A 24,414-nucleotide genomic window follows, 5' to 3' on the forward strand; every position below is an offset into this window, starting at 1 on the left:
GAAAAGATAAAATATACAAACAGCAATCAAAATAGAGCAGGAGTGTCTAAACTAATATAAAACAGACCATAAGACAAAAATTTCTAAGAGGAAAAGAGATATTTAATAATAATAAAGTGATGAACCCATCAATATAACAGCAAGTGTTATATATTCTCATCAAAAATATGTAACAATTATAAATACGTGTACATGTAATACCCTCAAAATATATGAAGCAAAAGTTGACAGAATTAAAAGAGTAACCAACAAATCAACAATAGTTAAGACCTCAACACCCTACTTTCAGCATTATAGAAAACCACAATGTGATACCATACTCCTGCAAGAATGGCCATAATAATAAAAAATTGAAAAACAGTAGATATTAGTGTGGATGCAGTGATCAGGCAACACTTCTACACTGTTGGTGGGAATGTAAACAAGTACAGCCACTATGGAAACAGTGTGGAGATTCCTTAAAGAACTAAAACTAGAACTACCATTTGATCCAGCAATCCCACTACTGGATATCCACCCAGAAGAAAAGAAGTCATTTTCCAAAAAAGATACTTGCACAACTATGCAGATAACTAACAAGATAAAACAACCATGCAGCTAACTAACAAGGAATAGAAGACTTGCAAAATACCTAGTAGGCGTAACAATGTATACAGAACATTCCACCTTCAACAGCAGAATATGCATTCTTCTCAAGTGCTTTATTTTTTTTCCATAAGTTATTGGTGTACAGGTGGTATTCGGTTACATGAGTAAGCTGGTGATTTGTGAGATTTTGGTGCACCCATCACCCGATAAGTATATACTGCACCATATTTGTAGTCTTTTAATCCCTCACCCACCCCCTCACTCTTGCAGGCCAAGTACCCAAAGTCCATTGTATCATTCTTATGCCTTTGCATCCTCATAGCTTAGCTCCCACATATCAGTGAGAACATACAGTGTTTGGTTTTCCATTCCTGAGTTGCTTCACTTAGAATAATAGTCTCCAATCTCATCCAGGTCACTGCAAATGCTGTTAATTCATTCCTTTTTATGGCTGAGTGGTATTCCATCATATATTATACACAAGACAGTTTCTTTGTCCACTTGTTGATTGATGGGCATTTGGGTTGGTTCCAAATTCCAATTTTGCAATTTGAATTGTGCTGCTATAAACATGCGTGTGCAAGTATCTTTTTAGAAAATGACTTATTTTCCTCTGTAGATTACCCAGTAGTGAGACTGCTGGATCAAATGGTAGTTCTGGTTTTAGTTCTTTAAGGAACTCCAAACTGTTTCCACAGTGGCTGTATAAGTTCACACCTAGCACTGTAGAAGTGTTTCCTGATCACTGCATCCATGCCAATATCTACTGTTTTTCAAATATTTATTTTTATTATGGCCATTCTTGCAGGAGTAAGGTGGTATCACATTGTGGTTTTGATTTGCATTTCCCTGATCATTAGAGATGTTGGGCAGTTTTTTTTTAATTTATTTATTTATTATACTTTAAGTTCTAGGGTACATGTGTACAACATGCAGGTTTGTTACATATGTATACACGTGCCATGTTGGTGTGCTGCACCCATTAACTCTTCATTTACATTAGGTATATCTCCTAATGCTATCCCTCCCCCCTACCCTGTCCCCACAATAGGACCTGGTGTGTGATGTTCCCCTTCCTGTATCCAAGGGATCTCATTGTTCAATTCCCACCTATGAGTGAGAACACGCGGTATTTGGTTTTCTGTTCTTGCGATAGTTTGCTGAGAATGATGGTTTCCAGCTGCATCCATGTCCCTACAAAGGACATGAACTCATCCTTTTTCATGGCTGCATAGTATTCCATGGTGTATATGTGCCACATTTTCTTAATCCAGTCTGTCACTGATGGACATTTGGGTTGATTCCAAGTCTTTGCTATTGTGAATAGTGCCGCAATAAACATACATGTGCATGTGTCTTTATAGCAGCATGAATTATAATCCTTTGGGTATATACCCAGTAATGGGATGGCTGGGTCAAATGGTATTTCTAGTTCTAGATCCTTGAGGAATCGCCATACTGTCTTTCACAATGGTTGAACTAGTTTACAGTCCCACCAACAGTGTAAAAGTGTTCCTATTTCTCCATATCCTCTCCAGCACCTGTTGTTTCCTGATTTTTTAATGATTGCCATTCTAACTGGTGTGAGATAGTATCTCATTGCAGTTTTGATTTGCATTTATCTGATGGCGAGTGATGATGAGCATTTTTTCATGTGTCTGTTGGCTGTATGAATGTCTTCTCTTGAGAAGTGTCTGTTCATATCCTTTGCCCACTTTCTGATGGGGTTGTTTATTTTTTTCTTGTAAATTTGATTGAGTTCTTTGTAGGTTCTGGATATTAGCCCTTTGTCAGATGAGTAGATTGCAAAAATTTTCTCCCATTCTGTAGGTTGCCTGTTCACTCTGATGGTAGTTTCTTTTGCTGTGCAGAAGCTCTTTAGTTTAATTAGATCCCATTTGTCAATTTTGGCTTTTGTTGCCGTTGCTTTTGGTGTTTTAGACATGAAGTCCTTGCTCGTGCGTATGTCCTGAATGGTATTACCTAGGTTCTCTTCTAGGATTTTTATGGTATTAGGTCTAACATTTAAGTCTCTAATCCATCTTGAATTAATTTTCATTTATTAAATAGGGAATCCTTTCCCCATTTCTTGTTTCTGTCAGGTTTGTCAAAGATCAGATGGCTGTAGATGTGTGGCATTATTTCTGAGGGCTCTGTTCTGTTCCATTGGTCTGTATGTCTGTTTTGGTATCAGTACCATGCTGTTTTGGTTACTGTAGACTTGTAGTATAGTTTGAAGACAGGTAGCATGATGCCTCCAGCTTTGTTCTTTTGGCTTAGGATTGTCTTGGCAATGTGGGCTCTTTTTTGGTTCCATATGAACTTTAAAGTAGTTTTTTTCCAATTCTGTGAAGAAAGTCATTGGTAGCTTAATGGGGATGGCATTGAATCTATAAATTACCTTGGGCAGTATGGCCATTTTCATGATATTGATTCTTCCTATCCATGAGCATGGTATGTTCTTCCATTTGTTTGTGTCCTCTTTTATTTCATTGAGCAGTGGTTTGTAGTTCTCCTTGAAGAGGTCCTTTACATCCCTTGTAAGTTGGATTCCTAGGTATTTTATTCTCTTTGAGGCTATTGTGAATGGGAGCTCATGCATGATTTGGCTCTCTGTTTGTCTGTTACTGGTGTATAAGAATGCTTGTGATTTTTGCACATTAATTTTGTATCCTGAGACTTTGCTGAAGTTGCTTATCAGCTTAAGGAGATTTTGGGCTGAGACAATGGGGTTTTCTAAATATACAATCATGTCATCTGCAAAGAGGGACAATTTGACTTCTTCTTTTCCTAACTGAATACCCTTTATTTCTTTCTCTTGCCTTACTTTTCATACATTTGTTGGCCATTTGTATATCTTCTTTTGAGAATTGTCTATTCATGTCCTTAGCCCACTTTTTGATGGGATTTTTTTTTCTGTACTGATTTGAGTTCATTGTAGATTCTGGATATTAGTCCTTTGTCAGATGTACAGATTGTGAAGATTTTCTCCCACTCTGTGGGTTGTCTGTTTACTCTGCTGACTATTCCTTTTGCTGTGAAAAATTTCTTTAGTTTAATTAGGTCCCAGCTATTTATCTTTGTTTTTATTGCATTTGCCTTTGTGTTCTTGGTCATGAAATGCTTGCTTAAGCCAATATCTAGAAGGGTTTTTCCAGTGTTATCTCCTAGAATTTTTATTTTCAAGTTTTAGGTTAGAGTCCTCAATTCATCTTAAGTTGATTTTTGTATAAGGTGAGAGATGAGGATCCAGTTTCATTCTCCTACATGTGGCTAGCCAATTATCCCAGCACCTTTTGTTGAAAAGGGTGTCCTTTCCTCACTTTATGTTTTTGTTTGCTTTGTCGAAGATCAGTTGGCTGTAAGTAGTTGGGTTTATTTCTGCATTCTCTATTCTGTTCCATTGGTCTATGTGCTATTTTTATATCAGTGCCATGCTGTTAATGTGACTATAGCCTTATAGTATAGTTTGAAATCAGGTAGTGTGATGCCTCCAGATGTATTCTTTTTGTTTAGCCTTGCTTTGGTGATGCAGGCTCTTTTTTGGTTCCATATGAATTTTAGAATATTTTTTTCTAATTCTGCAAAGAATGATGGTGGTATTTTGATGGGGATTGCATTGAATTTGTAGATTGCTTTTGGCAGTCTGGTCATTTTCATAATGATTCCACCCATTAATGAACATGGGATGTGTTTCCATTTGTTTGTGTCATCTATGACTTCTTTCAGCAGTGTTTTGTAGTTTTCCTTGTAGAGGTCTTTCACCTCCTTGGTTAGGTATATTCTTAAAAATTTTATTTTATTTTATTTTATTTTATTTTATTTTCAGCTATTGTAAAAAGGTTGAGTTCTTGATTTGATTCTCCACTTGGTCTCTGTAGGTGTATAGAAGAGCTACTGATTTGTGTACATTAATCTTGTATCCAGAAACTTTGCTGAATTCTTTTCTCAGTTCTAGGAGCTTTTTAGGATGAGCCTTTAAGGTTTTCAAGGTCAATGATCATATCGTCAGCAAACAGTGATGGTTTGACTTCCTGTATAGGGTTTGGATGCCCTTTATTTCTTTCTCTTGTCTGATTGCTCTGGCTAGGACTTCCAGTAATATGTTGAAGAAGAATGGTGAGAGTTGGCATCCTTGTCTTGTTCCAGTTCTCAGAGGGAACGCTTTCAACATTTCCCCATTTGGTATTATGTTGGGTGTGGGTTTGTCATGGATGGCTTTTATTACATTGAGGTAGGTCCCCTGTATGCCAATTTTGCTGAGAGTTTTAATCACAAAGCGATGCTGGATTTTGTCGAATGCTTTTTCTGCATCTATTGAGATGATTATGTGATTTTTGTTTTTAATTCTCTTTATGTGGTGTATCACATTTATTGACTTGCATATTAATCCATCCCTGCATCCCTGGTATAAAACCCACTTGATGATGGTGGATTATCTTTTGATACATTGTTGGATTCAGATAGCTCGTATTTTGTTAAGAATTTTACAATCTATATTCAAAGATATTGATCTGTAGTATTCTTTTTTTTTTTTTTTTTTGGTTATTTCCTTTCATTGGTACCAATTCTTCTTTAATGTCTGGTAGAATTCTGCTGTGAATCCATCTGGTCCTGGACTTTTTTTTTGTTGGTAATTCTTTAATTACCATTTTAATCTTGTTGCTTGCTATTGGTCTGTTCAGGGTATCTAATTCTTTCTGATTTAAGCTAGGAGGTTTGTATTTTTCCAAGAACTTATCCATCTCTTCTAGTTTTTCTAGTTTATGTGCATAAAGGTGTTCATTGCAGCCTTGAATGATCTTTTGTATTTCAGTGGTGTCAGTTTTAATATCTCCTGTTTTGATTCTTAGTGAGGTTATTTGGATTTTCTCTCTTATTTTCTTGGTTAATCTTGCTAGTGGCCTATCAATTTTATTTATCTTTTCAAAGAACCAGCATTCCCCAGGATAAACCATATGGCAGGTGACAAAACAGGCTACAATACATTTAAAAGGATTAAAACACAGAGCATCTTTTTAACATACAACAGAATAAAATTAGAAATAATTTAAAAAAGAAAATTTAGAAAATTCATATGTATGCAGAATTAAGCAATACTTTACTAAATAAGCAATTGGTTCATGAAGAAATAACAATGAAAATTGGAAAATACTTTGAAATAAATTGAAATTAAAACAAAACAGACCAGAATTTTAGTGTTTTTATTGCTAACACTTGGAAGAAAACATAACAAAATTATTAAAAAGTAAAGTTCAAGTCAATAACTTAACCTTCCACCATTTATGAAACTAAGAAAAGTAAAGCAAGATAAACCTACAGCCAGAAGAAATGAAATAAGCTTAGAGTGCAGATAAATAAAATAGAAAATAGTAAACAATAGAGAAAATCAATAGAACCAAAAGTTGGTTCTTTGAAAGATCAACAAAAATGACAATCCTTTAGCTACATTAACCTAGAATAAAAAATGGAAGTTTCAAATTTTTAAAATGAGAATGAAAGAGGTAACATTGCTACTAACTTGCATTAATAAAAAAGTTTATAAGGGAACAAATATGAACAATCATATGGCAACAAAACAGATATCCTGATTGAAATAGATGAATACCTAGAAGCCAAAAACTAGAGAAAATGACACAAAAAGTAATAGAAAACCTGAATAGACTTATAACAAGTAAAGAAACCAAATCAGTAACAAAAAAAAGTCTCAAAAACAAAAGTGCAGCATAGGATGGCTTTATGAATAAATTCTACCAGATATTTAAAGAATTAACATCATTTGTTAATAAATATCTCACTTAATTCTATGAGGCTAGTATTTTCCTGATACCAAAGCCAGGCAAATAAATAATTTTTCAAAAGACTTATATATATTATAAATAAAAATCTTAAGTAAAATACAAGCAAACCAAATCTGGCAACATATTAAAATAATTATACACCATGACCAAATTGAGTTTGTCCCAGGGATGAAAGGTTGTCTAACATCTGGAAATTAATGTAATAAAGCATGCCAACAGAACAATGAACTAAATGACATGATCTCAATAGATACAGAAAAGGCATTTGACAAAATCAACACACTTTATAATAAGAGAACACTTATCAAAATAGGAATATAAGGCACATCTTCAACCTGATAAACAGTATATGTGAAAAAGCCAAAAGATAACATCACATGTAATGGTGAAAGACTGAAAGCTTTCCCATTAAAACCAGGAACAAGGAAAAGATATCTCTTCTTGCCACTTGTATTCAATATTGTACTGGAGGTTCTAGACTGGCAATCAGGCAATAAATAACTGGTATTTAGATTAGAAATGAGGAAGTAAAACTATTTTTGTTTGTAGATGGTATGATCTCATATATAAAAAATCCTAATATACACAGATAGAAAAATATTTGCACTAATAAGTGAATTTGTCAAGGTCATGGGAAACAAGGTCAATATATAAAAATTAATTGTAGTCTGGGCACTGTGGCTCACGCCTGTAATCCCAGCACTTTGGGAGGCCAAGGTGGGTGGATCACAAGGTCAAGAGATTGAGACCATCCTGGCCAACATGGCGAAACCCTGTCTCTACTAAAAATACAAAAATTAGCTGGGTGTGGTGGCATGCGCCTATAGTCCCAGCTGAGGCAGGAGAATCGGGAGGAGGCAGGAGGCAGAGATTGCAGTGAGCTAAGATAACGCCATTGCACTCCAGCCTGACAACTGAGTGAAACTCTTGTCAAGGAAGGAAGGAAGGAAGGAAGGAAGGAAGGAAGGAAGGAAGGAGAAAGAAAGAAATTGTATTGCTGTACACTACCAATGAGCAGTATGAGAAAGAAAATTAAGAATGTTCAATTTACCATAGTATCAAAAATAATACTGGGGAGTAAAGTTAACAAGAGAAGTACAAGACTTATTCACTAAAAATTACAAAATATCATTGAAAGTGATTAAAGACCAAAATGTATGAAAAGACATTCCGTATTTATGAATTAGAACACTTGATGTTAAGATAATAATACTCTGAATTAATCAACCTATTCCATACAAACCTTACCAAAACACAAGCCTTTTATTTTGAAGAAACTGGCAAGTTGATTCTAATATCATATGGAAATGCAGTGAAACAAGAATAGCCAAAACAATCTTTAAAAAGAATGACAAAACTTTGAAGACTCTACACTTCTTTAATTTCAAACTGTGGGACTGACACAAGCGCAGAGGCAGATCAATTGAATAGAATTGAGAGTCCAGAAATAAACCATCCATTTATGAGCAATTGATTTTCAACAAAGGTGCCAAGACAACTGAAGGGAGGATAAAATTCTTTTCAATAAATAGTGCAGGGAGAACTTGATATCCACTTACAAAAAAATAAACATGGACTCTTGTCTCACATCATATCAGAAGTTAACTAAACTGCATCAAAGACCTCAGTGTAAAACTAAAACTATAGCTAAAACTATAGATCTCTCAGAAGAAAAATAGGCGTAAACCTTTGTTACCATGGATTAGGCAATAGTTGCCTAGATACAACAACAAAAGCAAAAACAACAGACAAAATAAATAAATTTCACTTCATCAAAACTAAAAGCTTTTATACTTAAGATAAACTCTATCAAGAAAGTGAAAATCCACACAATGGGAAATAATGTTTGCAAATCATATATCTGATAAGGGACTTGTGATCAGAATATACAAAGAGTTTTTACAACCGAATAACAGACAACGAACCCAATTAAAAAATGGAAAAAGGATTTAAAGAGATTTTTTTTTTAAAGAAGGTAAACACATGGTCAATATGAACGTAAAAAGACATTCAACATCATTCATCATAGGGAAATGCACATTAAAAACACAGCAATATACCTTTCACTTTTTTGGTAGCTTTAATTAAAAAGACAGATAATAACAAGTTTTTGTTGTTGTTGTTGTTGAAATTTAAGTTAAACGCTTTATTTCTTTTTTTTTTTAATTTATTTTTATTATTATTATACTTTAAGTTCTAGGGTACATGTGCATAACGTGCAGGTTTGTTACATATGTATACTTGTGCCATGTTGCTGTGCTGCACCCATCAACTCGTCAGCACCCATCAACTCGTCATTTACATCAGGTGTAACTCCCAATGCAATCCCTCCCCCGTCCCCCCTCCCCCCTCCCCATGATAGGCCCCGGTGTGTGATGTTCCCCTTCCCGAGTCCAAGTGATCTCATTGTTCAGTTCCCACCTATGAGTGAGAACATGCGGTGTTTGGTTTTCTGTTCTTGCGATAGTTTGCTGAGAATGATGGTTTCCAGCTGCATCCATGTCCCTACAAAGGACACAAACTCATCCTTTTTCATGGCTTCATAGTATTCCATGGTGTATATGTGCCACATTTTCTTAATCCAGTCTGTCACTGATGGACATTTGGGTTGATTCCAAGTCTTTGCTATTGTGAATAGTGCCGCAATGAGCATACGTGTGCATGTGTCTTTATAGCAGCATGATTTATAATCCTTTGGGTATATACCCAGTAATGGGATGGCTGGGTCATATGGTACATCTAGTTCTAGATCCTTGAGGAATCGCCATACTGTTTTCCATAATGGTTGAACTAGTGTACAATCCCACCAACAGTGTAAAAGTGTTCCTATTTCTCCACATCCTCTCCAGCACCTGTTGTTTCCTGACTTTTTAATGATCGCCATTCTAACTGGTGTGAGATGGTATCTCATTGTGGTTTTGATTTGCATTTCTCTGATTGCAGTAGTATCCAGAACCTACAAAGAACTCAAACAAATTTACAAGAAAAAAACAAACAACCCCATCAAAAAGTGGGCAAAGGATATGAACACACATTTCTCAAAAGAAGACATTCATACAGCCAACAGACACATGAAAAAATGTTCATCATCACTGGCCATCAGAGAAATAACAAGTTTTAACATGCATGTGGAGAATTGGAATTATACATTGCTGATGGGTATATAAAATGGCTCAGCTGGTTTGAGAAAATTTAACAGTTTCTCAAAAAGTTAAACTCTATGTAAAATATCCAGAATAGGCAAATCCGCAGAAAAGAAAGTAGATGAGTGGCTGTCAGGGACTGGGGGAAGAGAGGAATTGGGGAATGTTTCCTAATGGTAAAAGATTTCATTTTAGATTAATCAAAATAATCTGAAATTAGGTTGTGGTAGTAGTCATACAACTTTATTAACATACTAAAAAAGGACTGAATTGAGGTATATTTTGTGGTACATGAATTACATTTTATCTTTTTAGAAACCTTCCATTAAATCAAATTAGATAGAAGGAGGTTGTAAAAGTGAGAGAAGAAATTAATTAAAGTAAAAAACAAGGTTAAAAGTGAGGAATAAAATCAAAATTTGGCCCTCTGCAAAGATTTAAAATACTATTTTGGTGAGATTTTTAAAGTAAACAAATTTGAAATATGGGAAAAGTAAATAATACTATGAAGGAAAAAAGTAATAGAGATTAAAATTATAAATAGAGATTACTATAGCCATTGTATACCAATAAATTTCAGTCTAAACAAAATACAAATTACTTAAATTAAGAAGCAATTTGAAATATTCCTATTAAATAAAAATACTTCAGTGCAATCATAGACAATTGCCGACAAACATGCAAAAAACCAGATCATTCCAATTGTACAAAGACCTTGAGAGAATAAAGAATGAATATTTTGGATAATAAAAGCAGATAATATTATTAATAGAAAGGAAAATTACAGGACAATCTTATACATGCACATAAATGCAAAATGTAACAAAACAAGTAAACGGAATATGGTAACAATTAGGAAAATAAAACCATTTGGAGTTATACCAGGAGCATTAGTGTCATCAAATGTTACATAACAAATCAAAAATTTTAAAAATATATCTTATTAATGGAGAATATGATTTGATAAAATTAAATCACTATTCATGATAAGACATCAGAGTTAACTAAAAACTAAAGATGACTTCATATTCTGATAAATAACATCTACCAAAATACTACAACAAATATTCTTATGGCAAAAGGTTCAAACTATTCTCCTTACTTTAAGAAAAAAGACACTATTATTGCTTCCATTCAAAATTTAATATAGTACCCAAATATGTGGTGAGTCAAGAAAAACATGCTCTAAGTGTTTGAAAGGAAGAATAAAACATTCTCATTAGTCACAAATTTCACTAAGAACCAATACTCTACAGAGAGATATTAGAGATTCTAGAAACTTGGTTATATATAAGATAATTGTACCAAAATACATTATCTTTTATGCTTTTGCAACTCTTAGAAGACACTTAAAAATTTTTGAAGCCACATTCACTAATTATAAGTTAAATGATAAAATGTCAGGGATTTGCCTCAAAATAATGTGGGGTTGGTGAGAGAGAATGAGAAGCAGGATACATAATCATAGACATGCTATGATTGATAACTATTGAGGCTAGAAGTTATAGAAAAGGGGATAAATTATAATACAGTTTCTACTTTTCTACCTGTCTTAAACTTTTTATAATGACAATTTGTAAACAACAATAACAACAAAACACCCATATGAGAAAAAAAAAATAGAATTAAATTCCCCCAGCATAAGCTAATCTTTATGGAGGAAATCTTAAAACTTTTTTAAAAAATTATTTTGAAATTTTTAATTGAATGAAGAATTATACCATGTTCCTAGAGATGAAAACTTAGTATTGTAAAGGAGCTAATTTTCCAAAATTAATTAATAAATTTAATGCAATTTAAATCAGAATCCTTAAAAGCTATTTCAAGAAACACCAATCTAATTCCAAAATGTATACAGAATATTGCATGGCTCAATAGCCCAGACATTGCAAAAAAAAAAAAAGTAGAATTGTCTTACAAATTATAAAGACTTACTATAAAATTGAAATGACATGATATTAACATAGAAATTAATACATTCACAAGTGGGACAAAGTAGAGAGCCCATATGAAGGCCATTGTCTACATGGAAATTTGATATGCAATATATATGGCATTGGCTGATCAATGTGAATGAACAATTGTCAATAAATTGTGCCTAAATATTGGCTATTCTTATGGAAAATATAACCCTTGATTTCTATGGAATGCCATTACCTCAAATCTTTTAATGGCTTAAATATGAGCAACAAACTTTTTAAGCTCTTGGGAAAAAGAACAGACAGATATTTTTTATGATATAGGCATGGGGAAGGATTGCTTAATTGTGCCAAATATCGTTTTTTTAAAAAATACTTTAAGTTCTGGGGTGCATGCACAGAACATACAGGTTTGTTACACAGGTATACACGTGCCATGGTGGTTTGCTGCACCCTTCAATCTGTCATCTACATTAGATATTTTCCTAATGCTATCCCTTCCCTAGCACCCCCCACCCACCAACAGGCCCCAGTGTGTGATGTTCCCCTGCCTGTGCCCATGTGTTCTCATTGTTCAACTCCCACTTATGAGTGAGAACATGCGGTGTTTGGTTTTCTGTTCTTGTGTTAGTTTGCTAAGAATGATGGTTTCCAGTTTTATCCATGTTGCTGCAAAGGACATGAACTCATCCTTTTTTATGGCTGCATAGAATTCCATGGTATATATGTGCCACATTTTCTTTATCCAGTCTATCATTGATGGGCATTGTGCCAAATATCTTAAGTATTAAGTTCAACCTCATTAAAACCATAAAACATCATAAATGATCATAAAACAGCATAAGAAATATAAAAAGCCAAATTATAATTCAATCAATAAAATAAATAAGCCAAAAATATGTGTAAATGATAAGAATAGACATTTCAGGAGTTAAACAATAGGGAAATAAGTATATGAAAATAATGGAACCCATTAAAAATCATTACACTGAACTATTTTTGTTTACCCACTAGATTGCCAAAAATAACCAGCTCTATAGTACTACATGTTGATGAGTATGTGGAACAATGGGAAGTCTTATAAATGCTGGTGAGAGTATAAATCAATACAACCCTTCAGAATGCAGGGAGGGAAATAGCATTACCTTTAAATTTGTACATGCACATATCCTATGACCCAGAAATTCCACTCCTAGGTATAGTCTAGAAAAAGAGTACCATATGTCACTAGGAGTCTGTATAAAAACATTGATCACAGCTTTGATTCAATAACAAAAACTAAAAAGAAATCCTGAATGTCCAATGACCGAGACATTGGAAAATACCTTATAGCGTATTCACACAATAAAATACACCTCAATGAAAATAATTTAATTACTGTAACTATGTATAACAACATGGAATAATATCTGAACCATAATATTGATTAATCAAAAATAATTAAAAATTCTGAATACTATATATAGTATTATTTATATAAAGCATATTATCAAGCTAAACTAGATAATGTGCTACTCATGGAAACATACATTTATTATAAGTATTCTTACAAAAATAAGTGAAAGATAAATAAATTTAGGATAATGGAATTATAACTATGAAAGCAGTAGGAGAATGGAATTGTGGATAATTTTTACTTTTGAAGTTATATGGTAGGCTTATAAGTATTTGTTATTTTAATTAAACTTCATAACTTCATTTATGTTGCATATATTTTTATATATTAAATATTACATACAATAAATTGAAGCCTCAAAAATTAAGTAATTTTAGAAGATCACAGGAAATAAAAGGAGAGATCTGTGGTTTAAAGTAGGTCTGCCTTATCCATATATGTTAACATTCTCCTTTCCTCTATTCCAGTGGTTCTCAATCTTGGCTAATACTAGAATCACCTAAGGGAGTTTTAAAATAATGACGCCAAGTGTCTGATTTAATTGGACTGGGGAAGGATCTCAACATCAGGATTTTTTAAAGTTATCCCAGGTAATTCTAATGTGCAATACAGTATAATAACTGTTGATCTATTTTAAAATAATGTTGCAGAGACAATCTGTCTTGGTTGAAAGAACAAAATGAAAATGTACATCTTGATTAAAAGAAACATTATATTTACCCAATGTCCTATTTTGTACTATGGGAATGTTGAAATGAAAACGTAAGTCTTTACGGATATAAAAATTATGATTCTCTAATCCAAAAAAACTAGGTGAAGTGAGAACATATATTAGTACAACAATAAATACAACCAAAATTGAATAAAATATTTTATTTGACTCCAGGAAATTAACACAGACATTGCTGGGATACTATGAAAATAAACGAAATGAATGTCATTAACTTAATGTCACATTTGTAAACTTTATAGTTACTAGAACTAAAATGAAAGTGATCTTCTGGTCTTTTTTGAATAATGATAAATCTATTATATTAAATATCAATTGAATTGAATAACATAAATATTCATTAAATACAAAAGAACAAATGTTCACTCGCTTTGATAGTAAAGAACCATTCATACTGACAAAGAAATAATAAAACAAAAATAAGCATTTCATGCACAGAGGCAGGGTATGCTTTTTGCATTATTTTTCAAGTTAGATATACTTATTTATAATTCAATCCTGTAGCTTCTTGGGAAAATTGCATTCAAATCACAAAATTATAACAAAAATTTTCACTCACAAATGATTGAAAATTTAGAGGTTTTGTTAATGAATTTTACAATTATTGTGATAGTTTTATTTTGTAGTTTATTTCAAGAAGATTTTCATTGTATAAAGTTAGGTATATTGAATTTACTTGTACAATATCTAAGCTCTTTAATAACTTAAAATGATCATTAATGCAGTTTTATTTCATAAAAACAATTGCTACTTTTTCATATCAAGCTCCTTGCAAAGAAGCTGCAAAATTTTAATGAAATGAAGCTCATGAACACTATTACTCACTAGATTTTGAGATTAGAAGAAAGTGATTTTCATATCTGTAATGCCTTATGTTTTTATTTCAATGTTGCATTTATAGAAATTGTTTTAGGATGCCATCATGTGGTATAATGACCAAAAGGTAAATGCAGACAAATGTGGAATATATGCCAATTACAGCAATGCTATAATTTTTTTAATAAAATTTCATCCTGTTTAAGAATTTATGAGAGAATGGGAGAACAGATGTCTCAGATGAGAGGACACATGCAGTTCTTTCATAACCCGGATACCTCTTTGTCTGCAAGGCTCATGAGGAGAAACAGATATTATAAAATCAAAATCTTGGAAACAACAGAGTTAGGCTGATTAATAATCTTTCCCTTTACCAAACGTAATAATTGGATGAAGCCATCTGATACTCCCAATTTTTGAGAAAAAATATTTTACTTTATCTGTTTGATTCTAAAGAATATAATTCTATGTCACTCAGCTACACTAAGAGAGAACACAGAGGAAGAAACAGAATAAATCCATATTTTGATATTGAATGAAAAAGTACCTTGTCCTAAATCTACTGAGTGCTGTATTTGGTGGAAACAGAAACAGAAAAAGGAATTAAATTCCTAGGATCTGGCGATTTACTTTCTGACTGATCAATAGTAAATCAATTCACTTAGTAGGCCTTAGTTTCTTTGTCTGTCAAATAAGGAATTTGGATCAGATATATCTATGATCTCCTCCAAATCAATAAATACTCCATACTTTCATATTCCCTCACACTTTAAAAAAAACTTATGAGCAATGCCAACCATACATTAATAAATAAATATCATTAGTAAATGAGTATTGAAAACCTGTGGCAGAAATAAAGAAAAGATGTTGGGAACTGAAGCACAGCTCAGTATAAAAAGGCAATAAAATTACATGATAAAATGTTTTCTAATCTATAATTATTATAGATTTCACAGAAGGCAAAGATGAACAATGAAGACTAGAAGACTCAACAGCTTTGTGAGACATGAAACTTGAATTGAGTAGAGATAATAGGATTTGGGTAGACTTGCATGAAAGAACATTCAAAGTGAATGAGAAAGAATATACAAATGGAAAACCAAACAGCAATGGAAACAAACAAACAAATAAAGAGACAGGGGCTTTGTATACTAATCAAACATGTTCTATTTGACCTGAAGGATATTTTAATAAGGAACTTTCCCACAAAAAGTCCATATTTTCAGCTTCCCTTGGAAGAGCAGATCTGACAACAATGACTCAGCACCTAAACGGCAAAAGCTAGTAAAGTTGATCTTTGATATACCCCATGCTTTCTCCAGTCTACCTCAATATGTAGAACTTTCTGATGTTTCCCCAACCTGGCCTGCTTTTACACACTTATGATATTTTTCTATGCCTCCAGGTATTAATTTGAATATGCAACCCTTGGATATGGGTCATATAAGACAAAGTAGAGGGAACGAGAACAAATTTAAGTGATTGGATGAGGCCATCTGATACTCCCAATTTTAGAAAAAAAGATATTTTACTTTATCTTTTTTACTCTAAAGAATCTAATTCTATGTCACTCAAGTATTAATTTGAATATGCAACCCCTGGGTATGGGTTGTGTAAGACAAAGTGGAGGGAATTAGAACAGAAGATAGAAAATAAATTAAGAGAGTTAGTACTTTTAATGCCTCATAACAGTTTAAATGCATTTATTTTATCAAACCTAAGTTAAAGACTCTTGAAATAAGCATGGGAAATCAAGTAATGTATATGTAAAATAAAGTATCCCAAATCTGGAAGCATTTATACTCCCTAATATTATAAAACGAACTTTGTATTAAAGCAAGTAGAAAATTACAATGTCTGCTTTAGTCAATAAACTATTCCCTGTAACTGCCTCATTTAATTCAAAATAAGAATAAAGAAACTGAGGATGGAATTGATCAAAATAAAAACAAAAACAAACTAATCATCTCACTAAACAGAGGCTGTGCATATTTAGATTACGTGACTTGCTAAGTCCTATCTGGATCAGAATCTTCCTCAGCTATTTTCATATGGGAGCCTTAATATTAAAAATAATCATTTTCCCAATTCTAGTACCGAGAATGAAAGTAGCTTAATTTGAATTACCCTCCCAGAAGGTGACAAACTCTGGATAAAATATATAAGCTAACTATTTAAAGCACCGGAGAGCAACCAAAAGGAGGCAGAAATGGAAGGAGATTGGATCCCTGAAAGAAAGGGAATGCAACTGGGTGGTAATATAAACATTTATGTGACTTCACTTAAGGGAACACTAAAGTCTTCCCCTATGCAGAATGGCTAATACTCAAGGCGAAACCTACAGGTGTATTGCTTTAGGTGTCAGAAAAGTTTATGTCTTCCAGAGCAGATGGAAATTAACAGAGAAAGGCCCAGAAAGCAGGACTTTCTATAACTAAGGGACTTTTCCTAAGACTAAGAGCTAAACTAAAAAGACCCTCCTAATGAAGTGAAAAATCAAACCTCTATAAGTTCAAGGAGATCAGCCAAAAATTAAATTGCTAGCTATAACAAAAGTCATAACTCTTCACAGAAAGTTACTGGAATCCGAAGTCTCTACAATGTTCTTACATATGATATGATACAATACTAAGGAGGCTTTGATATGTTGAGGATGCTTACAGTAATACCTTAAACAACCACTAAATATAAAATAAAATAGAAGTATGACCAAAAAGGGAGGCAATAAATAAAATAAAATGGAATAGTAAAACATTTCATTAACCCAAAATATGATAGAAAAGGAGAAAGAGCAGGGGAAGAGATGCAACACACAGGAAAAAAATAGAAAAATTTATATAAGCTCAACCATAGTAACTTTTACATTGAAGATTCCAACTAAAACAGAAAGTCAAACTAGACTTTTAATAAAGCCTGTTGTCTACAAGAGATACTTTTTGTTTTCTTTGAGATAGAGTCTCATTCTGTCATCCTGGCTGAGTGCAGTGGCATGATTCTCTCACCAGAACCTCCTGAGTAGCAGGGACTACAGGCACATGCCACCATGCCCGGCTAATTTTTTAAAAATTTTATTTGTAGAGACAGGTTCTCACTGTTGCCAGGTTGGTCTAGAACTCCTGGGCTCAAGTGATCCTCTTGCCTCAGCCTTCCCAAGTATCAGGATTACAGGCATGAGCCATCTCGCCTGGCCAAGAGATACATTTTAAATTAAAAGATATAGACAAAGTGAAAGGAAAAGAGAGGGGGAAAATTATATGTATACACACACACATAAAGATAAGCATTAACAATTAGTAGTATGGAAATATTAATAGACCAAATAGAGTTTCAGACAAGGGATATTACCAGAATTAAAAAGATGTATTTCAAGTGTTTGACAGAACAAAAAGGCGATAGTCAAATCTACAACTATAGTTCAACATTTGTATAACTCTCTTTAACTAATAGATAAAATTTTAAAAATTAGTCAATATAGAGAATATTTTATTATACTATCAAAGACTTTGTCCTAATTTGACACATAGAACAATACACAGAACTGCAGAATGCATACCCTTTACAAAGTGTACCTGGAGCATTTACCAACATAGGCCAAATGCCAGAACATTTTAAAAGTTTAATTATTGGCCGGGCACGGTGGCTCACGCCTGTAATCCCAGCACTTTGGGAGGCCAAGGCGGGTGGGACACCTGAGGTCAGGAGTTCAAGACCAGCCTGGCTGACTTAGTGAAACTCTGTCTCTACTAAAAATACAAAAATTAGCTGGGTGTGGTGGTGGGCACCTGTAATCCCAGCTACTTGGGAGGCTGAGGCAGGAGAATTACTTGAACATAGGTGGAGGTTGCAGTGAGTCGAGACTGCGCCACTGCACTTCAACCTGGATGACAGAGCGAGACTCTGTCTCAAAAAAAAAAAGTTTAATTTTTTTAATTGAAATTTTACAAAGTATAACCTCTAATAAGAATGGAATTAAATTTGATGTGAATAAAACGACAGTTTAAAACATCCAAATATTTGGAAAGTTAAAACATATACTTTTCAATGACCATGGGTCAAATAAGAAAACACAAAGAAAATAAAATATTTTACTGAGTTACGATAAAAATAAAACATCTCAAAGCAGAGCTTAAAGGGAAATTTATAGCAGTGAAGACGTATCTGAGGAAGAGCATAACAGTTTTTAATTCAATTATCTGTTTCCACCTTAAGAAGCTATAAAATGAAGCAAAGTATATCCAAACTAAATGGAAGGAAAAATAAACACAAGACAATAATATAAGGGAAAAAAGCAGTAACTATGGAATAATGACAGCAAATTTTCACAATAAGTATTTTCAAGGTCTAAGGGTTAGGCTAGGTTAAAATCTAGGTTTATAGTTCAGTATAGCAGACTTGTTACATCATCATGGGTCTGGAACAGCCACTTACACAGCTGAAATGACAGGAAAATTTGTGTTGTGAAAGTGTAAAGCTTTAGGTTTTCATCTAGATATATAAATAGTTCTTCCACTATGCAAAAAACTTTGACCACTTTTCTATACCTTTAAGAACTGGTCAAAATGCAAGACACAAAATGATGTGGTTTGTTTGCAAAATGTTCTTCAGTTTTTTAGGAATATGCATTTTATTTCTAGAATAAATTTATTCATGACACTCCACTAAAATGTTTTCCCCAAAGAAAGTGACATTCTTCCCATTGTTTCCATGGCTCTAGCAAGCACAATGAGTGTAACAAGTGACCCAAACACTTCTTACTTATAGAACAACAGAAAAGAAAAATAATTGCCTTTCGTGGTACTAAGCTGCACCAAATACAAATGCTAAAGAAACACTTGGGCTAAAAACAAATTCTAATCTGATGCATTAACCTCTCTGAAGAGAGAATATTGGCATCTAAGCTATTAATTAATTTCTGTTTATAAAGGAATTGTAAGAGAAAAGTAGAATGTAAATACTAATTAGTCTTATTACAATTAATAATTATATTTTATCCTTATGATAATGTTATATAACCCTTAAGAGGAAATTAAGATGACATTTTAAGTATAATAAAGAATAAAAACTTTTGAGTTCCTACATTACAAAGTTACAGGATAACTTTTCAGGAGACAAATTTATTGTACTCAGGTGTAGCCTTAAGATGAATGCAGCATAGGTGACCATTTTAAAGGTTCTCATAGGTTGGTAGAATTTAAGAAAAGGAGAAAGAACTTGCAGGTCTCAAATAACCCTGCATTAACTGGCTATATTCCCGGAATTTTCCCATTCAAATATATTCTGTCAGGTTAATAGCTTTGGGGCCTTCAAGAGATCTCCACAAAATGTTCACTATGGAAAGAAAAACCCCTAAGACACTTTAAACAAATACTTCAAACATCATTGGTTGAAGCTATGAAAGTGTAAAAGAGGTGGTTTGTGGAAAACAAGCAGCATCAGCAGTGGGAAAGAACTCTCCCATGATTACCTAATTCACTTAGGTCTAATCTTGTAGGGAATCAAAAAGTTGCTTAGTTTTGTTGAGTTTTTAATATAATTATATTGAATTGTTTGTTACTAGAAATTTTGTGATAATAAGAAAAAGAGATGATTATCACAGAAATATTGTTATTTTGGGGATAGCAAATATCTTTTTTCTAAGTGTTTCTGTCTGTTTTTGGTTTGGTTTTGTTTCTGTTATAAACTCCTCCATGGAGCATGTGTGTGATTATTAAAGGCCACCTTCAAGAGTCTGACCTTTTAGGAATGTTGTAATTTAAAAATACGGATGTCATTTCATAAATGTTCCTCAAGTCTTATGATTCCAATCCCATTGAATGCATTGGTAAGTGTTGTCCTCATCAGGCTAGCAATGCTTTGTCAGGGAATTTCTGCAATTCCAGGGGCTGAAACTAGAGCAGACAAATCACAGGGCTATAGATGCAAACTGAAATTTCAGTCACCAAGTGGGAAGGACAAGTTTTTCAGTCACTGAGTAGAAGGACAAGTTTTAGCAAAGGAATTTTCAATAATTAGTATAAACCTAGATTATTTTCAAGACCAGTTTTAAATCTTGAAAGGGAAATGAAATAGAAGAAACATCAGTTTAGTTCAGTCTTCACCTTTAGACCATGATCCTTTCTCTTTAATAGGCAAATTGGCTCTTGTTACTCCTCCTGGTTAAAACTCTCCAATGACTTCCCTTTCCACTTAGAATAAAACTGAAACTCCTCATTTCAGATGGATGAGCCCTAATGGTCTGACTTTAATATGCAAACCTCACCTCATTCCACTCTCCCCTCACTCACTACCCTGTAGCCACATTGCCCACCGTTTTAGAACTGCACATGGCAAGTGAGCCCTTTCCTTCATATGGGCATTGCACTCACTGTTCCCTCTGCCTGTACCCTATGTCTATACTCTTTTTCACAAAGCAAGTTCATTCTCTTGCAGCAGCAGTCCTCCACTGAAAAATCCTTTCCTCAAAGAGATATTTCCTGGCTATCTAAAGTAGAATTCTTCAATTATTTTCAATATTATCATCTGGTTAATTTCAATCATGATTTTTAAAACAATCTGTAATTACTTCCTTTGCTTATTGATTTATTTGTTACCTTTTTTTTTCTTCTTTTTTTAAATTATTATTATACTTTAAGTTCTAGGGTACATGTGCATAACGTGCAGGTTTGTTACATATGTATACTTGTGCCATGTTGCTGTGCTGCACCCATCAACTCGTCAGCACCCATCAACTCGTCATTTACATCAGATATAACTCCCAATGCAATCCCTCCCCCGTCCCCCCTCCCCCCTCCCCATGATAGGCCCTGGTGTGTGATGTTCCCCTTCTCGAGTCCAAGTCATCTCATTGTTCAGTTCCCACCTATGAGTGAGAACATGCGGTGTTTGGTTTTCTGTTCTTGTGATAGTTTGCTAAGAATGATGGTTTCCAGCTGCATCCATGTCCCTACAAAGGACACAAACTCATCCTTTTTTATGGCTGCACAGTATTCCATGGTGTATATGTGCCACATTTTCTTAATCCAGTCTGTCACTGATGGATATTTGGGTTGATTCCAAGTCTTTGCTATTGTGAATAGTGCCGCAATAAACATACGTGTGCATGTGTCTTTATAGCAGCATAATTTATAATCCTTTGGGTATATACCCAGTAATGGGATGGCTGGGTCATATGGTACATCTAGTTCTAGATCCTTGAGGAATCACCATACTGTTTTCCATAATGGTTGAACTAGTTTACAGAGAACTACAAACCACTGCTCAGTGAAATAAAAGAGGACACAAACAAATGGAAGAACATACCATGCTCATGGATAGGAAGAATCAATATTGTGAAAATGGCCATACTGCCCAAGGTTATTTATAGATTCAATGCCATCCCCATCAAGCTACCAATGAGTTTCTTCACAGAATTGGAAAAAACTGCTTTAAAGTTCATATGGAACCAAAAAAGAGCCCGCATCTCCAAGACAATCCTAAGTCAAAAGAACAAAGCTGGAGGCATCACGCTACCTGACTTCAAACTATACTACAAGGCTACAGTAACCAAAACAGCATGGTACTGGTGCCAAAACAGAGATATAGACCAATGGAACAGAACAGAGTCCTCAGAAATAATACCACACATCTACAGCCATCTGATCTTTGACAGACCTGAGAGAAACAAGAAATGGGGAAAGGATTCCCTATTTAATAAATGGTGCTGGGAAAATTGGCTAGCCATAAGTAGAAAGCTGAAACTGGATCCTTTCCTTACTCCTTATATGAAAATTAATTCAAGATGGATTAGAGACTTAAATGTTAGACCTAATACCATAAAAACCCTAGAGGAAAACCTAGGTAGTACCATTCAGGACATAGGCATGGGCAAAGACTTCATGTCTAAAACACCAAAAGCAATGGCAGCAAAAGCCAAAATTGACAAATGGGATCTAATTAAACTAAAGAGCTTCTGCACAGCAAAAGAAACTATTTGTTACCTTTTTCAGGTTATAAGCTATATAACGTTGGGAAGCATATTTTTCTTATTCATCACCATATCTCTAGTTAGCATGGTGCCTAGCCTACAGAAGAGACTTCAGTTATGTTTAGCTTCTTATTTTTACTATGATTCCAAAGCTTAACAAAAGCCCCTTTGACAGCTAGACTGTCTTGTCTCCAATGTCAATTTGTTTTCTTCTTTTTCAAATCATGTGAAAACAGTGGAAGTAGTGAAAAGTGACCCGATCTTGAAAATATTTGGAAAGTAATGACTATATGATTGTCTGATAGATTGAATGCGTAATGTAGGTGATATAGAGTCAAAGATGATTTTAATATCTGAGTTAATGCAAGAATGAATTTTCCCTTTACTAAGAAAATAATGAGGTGGGCAGGTTTGGGTGAGAGGAAGGGAGATGAGTTCAATTTCAGATATGTTAAATTTGAAGTGTTTATAAATCCACTTAAATTAAAACAAACGTAGATAGTTGCATACCTGAGTATAGTACTGAAGGGAAGATCAGGCTGCTGAGGGACCACCAGAGACCAACATAAAATGTTTATCATTTTGAACCTCACTAACTGGATTAAGGAATGATTGATTCCACTTTTCATCCAGATGCTGCAGCGATGTGCATCCAGAGCCTCATCTACTCAGGTTTGCCTGGGTTGAAGTTCCATGGGATTAATTTAAACAAGATCTTTGTTTTCCATAAGCCCATTATCCTATCCCTGCTATACAGAGCAAGTCTTAAACATTGGTTGAATTTGTAGTAAATGTTTCTCCTTCACCTTACCTTCTGCTTTAAAAAACACTAATTTGAGTGGTTATGAAATGACTCTGCATAAAATGAAGCTGTGTGACTTTTTTAGAGGACAATGATGCCTTGACTTTTCTGTCCCTAAGGACTTTTCTGTCCCCATAGAATTCTATAAGGACATGGAATAATTGATCATTTGCGTGTGTCTCTTTTTTCTTTATTCCCTTTGTTTGTTGTTCAGAATTGGACACTGTATTCCTTGGACTATCTTGGCAGTTTATGGGCCTGAATCAATCAGTTAATTTGCAAGCATGGCTCAGGATTTATGTGTACAGCTATAAACGAACATAGTTATTTCTCCATTTTAAATCTAATAATCACTGTAGACAGTATACTATTAATTACTGCAGATTTTTATACTAGTTTCACCTTAAATATGAGCATTTCACAATCCTTTATTAAAACTCTGCTTTGAGATGTAGAGCTGTGGAACAACATAAAATGTAGAGGACATATTTTAATATAGCTATTTGAGCAGAGGAAATTGGTTTTCTTGTAAATTTTAAATATCTTGCTTTCAAAGAGAGATGTTGATGCTGGAATAGAAGACAGCAAAGCGGCAGAATTGAAAATAATACAAAAATTACCTTTATTATTCAGAATTCCCCCCCAAAACAAAACCAACAGGATGTGAGTAGGTGTACACAAACATGCACATACATAGAGAGAGGAATTGACTCATGTGATTGTAGAGGCTGATAATTCCCAAGATCTGCAGTTGGCAAGCTAGAGACCCAGGATTGCCAATGTATAGTTCCAGTCTGAAAGCTCACAGGCTGAAGACCCAAGAGTCTGTTTTAGTTCGAGTCTGAAGACAAGAAAAGACTGATGTCCCAGCTTACCCCATCAGGCAGAGGAGTTCTGCTTTACTCACAGAAGGGTTAGCCTTTTTGTTCTATTCAGACCTTCAACTGATTGGACATGGGCTACCCAAATTAGGGAGGGCAACTTGCTTTACTCGGTCTACTAATTCAAATGTTGATCTCCTCTAACAGCACTCTCACAGACACACCCATAATAATGTTTGACCAAATACTTGGATGCCTTAATGCCCAGGCAAGTTGACACATAAAATTAGCCGTCACATTGTCACATAAATATGACAGGGCACTTATTTTTTCATACAAGAAGCTGTTTTTCCTCAAAAAAATTAACAATGAAGTTAATTCTTATTCATGTATACCTTCTTTCCTCCCAAGAGAGTCGCTTTTAACCATTAGAGT

The 24,414-nt window shown here is 34.0% G+C and overlaps 1 protein-coding gene and 1 long non-coding RNA gene across 15 annotated transcripts in view; one reads left to right on the forward strand and one right to left on the reverse strand.

Moving 5' to 3' along the window:
- The window catches only part of LOC102115922 (uncharacterized), a 329,390-nt gene that overhangs the window by 185,006 nt on the left and 119,970 nt on the right, over positions 1-24,414 (forward strand). For both annotated transcript variants that reach the window (XR_010587547.2, XR_012414004.1), the window contains one exon: positions 13,315-13,437. This is a non-coding gene — a long non-coding RNA (uncharacterized lncRNA). The remainder of the gene's footprint in view (positions 1-13,314; positions 13,438-24,414) is intronic.
- TMEM232 (transmembrane protein 232) overlaps positions 1-24,414 on the reverse strand; it is a 316,396-nt gene that overhangs the window by 67,986 nt on the left and 223,996 nt on the right. The gene's annotated exons all lie outside the window — the stretch shown is intronic.

The sequence above is a fragment of the Macaca fascicularis genome, chromosome 6 (assembly GCF_037993035.2).
Source record: "Macaca fascicularis isolate 582-1 chromosome 6, T2T-MFA8v1.1".
NCBI lineage: Eukaryota > Metazoa > Chordata > Mammalia > Primates > Cercopithecidae > Macaca > Macaca fascicularis.